We start from the raw sequence: 5,298 nt of genomic DNA on the forward strand, positions 1-5,298 counted from the left end.
TACACAGACACAAAAAAAAAAAATTAAAAAATTAAAAAAAAACACACATCATTGTAAAATCAATACATTCATCGTTCCACTCAGAATCTAAAATTATATGACCTGGAGTAGGTCTAATGTATAATCAAATATAATTTTAACTAAATAATTATTTGTAGGTAGATTGTACAATTATAATATTAACTTACCTGTAATTGAATACGTTTTGAATTAAACGTTTGCTAAAATATTATCAAGCTCTACAATTGCATAAGATTTTAATGTATTTCAAATATTTTGTCTATCGTTATTATTAAAAGTTATTTATTTAAAATTATATTGCTTCAATGGATATCAAATATCATTTTCTTTATTTAATAATACATCATTCATAATATGATAATCATTAAAGATAGACAATTATTACTTATCAATAAATATATAAACAATATTAAACAGGTGGTAGTTTAATATTTTAGTCATAACAAGGTATTAGCAATAAATAAATACCACAGTTTAAAAATAATCAACATTTAATATGGATACATAACATAAAATTGATATATTTTTAAAGTAACATTTTTTTTTAAATAAATAAACAGCACTTCAATACATCACAGTTGTTTAAATATTAAGCACGTAATAGAAAAACTAATTTCATATTCAAAGGCAAAAATGTTAAATGGTTTAAAAACTAAATACATTAATTTATATTGAATATATTTTGTTTTTGAATTAACCAGAAATGATTTTAAATGCTTTTCATTTTTATATAAATTCATAATCAACCCTAATAAAAAAGGTTGCATTATATTTAAAGATTACCCAAAAAGTCTTATTTTGTATTAATTTTAGTAAATAATAATAAAGATTATTAGTAACTAATTACTATAATATATTTTAATCTTATATCATTTCTTAATTTCATATGAAGTATGTAGTAGGTATAGGTAATAATAAATAATATTATATATTAATTTATTTATATGTTTTACTATATTATATTTAAAAAATTGCATTTTAACGTTTTGGACAACGACGTATTAGATTTGTTTTACTTTTCAGCTATTCGAATTCATACCAAAAATGTCTAAAAATTGTATTATTAAAAAAGTTTAAAAATAAATATGAGTTGAGAAAATAGTTTTAAAATGTATTACTATATTTTGAACGTTTTGAATTTAAATGTTGATTGTAAATATACTAAAACTTTACAATAACAAAACTGAAAATAAAAAAAAATGAATAAAATATTTTACCAGAAACCATCAGCATGAACTTTATATATTTAAATAAATGTTTTAAAGTTTTATAATATATTGTTTATTAGCTGTCAGGCTGATATGCGAGCTATTATTATATTATGATGTATTATTGTAACATTTTTACACCAAAAATAATTTATAACGTTCCTACAATCTATAATAATATCCAAACATATTTATTCACCTTTTTCATATAAGTACCTGCATTAAAAAATATAAATTTTACTTCATTTTTATTAAATAATAAAATTATCGATCTTTTTTATTAATCTAGAAGAAATTGTCTCTATAAACTTATAACCCTGCATCAATTGCATATCAAAAAACTTAGAAAATTAAAATTGTTGATATTAAATGTATTGATTGATATTAAAATTGTACATTTTGTTCTTTATCTATAAATTAAAAGTTAAGCCATAGTAATACGCTTATTAAATATGTGCCTATCGAAGAACATAAAAATATAAATTTTAGCAATAGTAATTAGTTTAAAAACCAAACATTTCAAATAAATATTAATAAAAGATACTAATTATCAGTAATATTCAAATAGTCTAAACATATAGTATGAGCTTAAATTTCTAATTTGGATGTATATCAGCCGAAGATAAACCATTGAGTTTCTTTTCATAACAAGTAAAAACAATTGCATATAAATGGTACCATAAATGGTATACATAATATTATACATGTATGATGTTATATAACTATATAATCACGTCATCTACAATTATATTATAATATAATTGTTGGATATACTATAGTATATCCAACTTAATCTCTCGGCGTATGAACTTCAGAAAAATATAAGCTCTGGAACTATAACAATTACCAAGTAAATAATGGTTTTTCAAGGTAATAAAGTTATCAGTGTGATTAGGTAATCTCCAAACCAATTAATATAAATTATGTTATCACAGTATTACAGTCGTAGTGCTTGCGACTGATGCAGTGTATTAATATTAAAATTATGTTGAACAAGATTCTTTAAAAATCGTCGTTATCCTCGCAGTATTTTTCGTTGTTTAATCTCGAATAGGAATTAGGGCCAATCATCATCAGACTAAAAGACACTTAAGTAAAATGAACCCGGAATTGCCTTTAATATTTAGTGTGTAATATATTAAACAAACGGTTTTCCATTTCTAAAACCTTGGTAATTCCTCGTCGGATTATAACCGTTGAATGTACAACTATTATTATCATTATGCGGATTAACCGACTCTGCGAAATTCTGCCTGAAAATTGGATTTTATGGTTAGTTAAAAACCTTTTTACATAATGCATTTAATACAAAAGCATAATAATATAATGACATAACTAATTGCCAATTGCTTATAAGACCACACATTTTTTTCTGTATAATATTAAGTGTTTTATTAGTTAAACTCTATTCGTTGTATTATAGGCATATTGATAATAAGAACATTTTTGTATGAGAAAATCACCATTAGCACTTGTGTTATAATATTGATAAAAAAAATAATATCAACAGAAAATATAACTGTTACCTATTACCTATTTATGAAACGCGATATTATTACACGTTATCCTATAAAATCATAACTAAAATATCAATTCATATGGTTACAAGTTTTCGAGCTATTAAATTCGCTAAAAATTAGTTCCAAATAACTGACTAACTATATCCTGTGGTTTATTGTATTTACGTGAAGGCAGAACAAACCTAATTACCTACATGTAATTATCAACACAACCTAATGCATATGGTAATATTATGGGTACCAAGCGGCCAGCGTGAATATAGAAATCTGAAATGGGAGAGTGCACGATTTCATTCAGAAAAAAATACAATCACAATTTTGGTACATACAATAGATTATAGCTAAGATTTGAAACAAAAATTGTAACGATTTTATTTATATTTTTAATTAATGGAATTTAAGACGTACTAACTAACTATATGTATATTATGCAAAGTAATACACATTATATAGCGTTTCCAAAGAGAGGACACAGCACATTAACACCCTCCTAGATCCATGCATGGCGGGTAGGTACCCAAGATACGTTTTTATTGCCTTTTAATCGTCCAACAAGTTGGAGTCCAATCAGTAGATTAATGGCGTAAAAACCAAATATTTTATCGCTATAACATTATCACGCAATGTAATATCATAAATTATCTACCTAGGTAAGTTTATACATGGATTACATCACGCAAGTGCAGTACTCGTGTGATGCAATGTCCGCATACACTGCATATTAAGGTATTATCCACATGGTTCTTTATCGCCAGTGCGTCGACTGAGATAATATACTAGCGCGTGGTAGTGATGACGAAGGTCGCGCAACGGATGAGTCCGTGCGGCGCCAAAATGAATACTTGATTTACGAGCCCACTCGATCATTCGCGTATTGGATCTAGGGGCGTTTCCGGGCGAAACGCGAGTTCGGTTTGATATATTATCGTACCAAATACGACGTTCACGACGACAAACGAGACGCCACATCGAGATATATAGATATGAAAAGAGAGAGAGTGGGGGAGAGAAAGGGAAAAAGAGATAGAATGTGTGAGAGAGAGAGGGGTTTTTTTGTGAAAAAAGCAACAATTCGCAAAAACTAAAACCCCGACCTTAATTTATATATTTCTTATTGCAAATGGGTCACATCACTCCTGTCAGCTGCATTTCCGTCGCTACATCCTGTCACTGGCCATGACGGGGAATATCACATGTAAATACGCCCATCGTGGTTTGAAGGGTGGTGGAAACAATACCTGCAGTAGAACACGTCTAATCATCACCTATTTGTATGTGCAGTACGGAATTGCATATTATGTGTGACACGAATTACAATATTATGTATAAAAAAATGTGTGTAAAATGTAATTTAAAATGTACCTAATTGCCCCATACCAAAGTTCAATGTACTCAAAATGTGAAATATATATATATATATTTTATATAGTGGCCGCATTTAAGTTTCTCAAACAAAGATTCTGCATATTTCTAATTGTACAGTTAAGACATTTCTGAAAGTTCTAATATACGTTGCGTTTTTTTTGTGTCTGTAATCGACACCACATCAGTAACTCAAATAACTAACAGACTTTTCAAAACAGTAAAAATCATAACTCTATGTTTTTTTGTGGTACAACCACTAATTTGTAAAGAAGTATACATACGTACATAATTTTGCATGACTCTGCAATCTCTCAAAGATCGATGTGGTCGAAATTTTTTTTCTTTAAACAACATAGATAATAAATCTATATTAAATTGTATAAACTAAAAAATATGTATTACATAATATATACATCATGGTTAAATAAAAATAAAAAAAAACGCTTATATAGAAAAAAAAAGTTATACTATCCCGACTAAGAATATTACATATTCTCGTTACCCACATGGCTACTTACCTAATGAGCAAATGAGATCAAACCAATTTCACAGCCAGTTGAATGCAATTAACAATCAAACATATTACCCTCGTCGAATGCAGATAAACAGAGGCTGCCAGAATCAAACACAATATTCCAGTGTTTCTCTAATAAACCTTATTTCTGAACGAAACATCAATAAAACAAATACTTAATTCCATAAAGGAAATCAATAATGAAAATATATTATAACAAGATAGTATTAAAAGGACGTGACAAACAATTTACAATTTTAAAATACTCATAACTTGTTTTAAAATTAAAATATAATAAAAATCCATCAGGTTTTTCAGATAATAATCTTACCTTTAGATTTTATAAGAGGTCAATTCACTATAATTTTTAAACTAACTGAGCTACACGTGTTTTGCTTAGCGTAAAATTTGCTATATTACGCACTTTTAAGACGGAGACAACACATGTCCTTTTAAACAAATATAAATATTATTGTTAATATTTTAAATAAAATTATTACTATGTAAAAATAAATATATATAATGTCAAATGGCCATGCAGTAGAGGCTTCTTTCTAATAATAAAAATAAAAATAAACGTTGTACTTTTACGGTAGTTTTACTACACACTTTGTAACAAAGTTAAAATATTCCAGTAATAATAAAATTCATTTGGTATTCATGTATTTGA

Source organism: Acyrthosiphon pisum, unplaced genomic scaffold, assembly GCF_005508785.2.
Source record: "Acyrthosiphon pisum isolate AL4f unplaced genomic scaffold, pea_aphid_22Mar2018_4r6ur Scaffold_21966;HRSCAF=25449, whole genome shotgun sequence".
NCBI classification, from domain to species: domain Eukaryota; kingdom Metazoa; phylum Arthropoda; class Insecta; order Hemiptera; family Aphididae; genus Acyrthosiphon; species Acyrthosiphon pisum.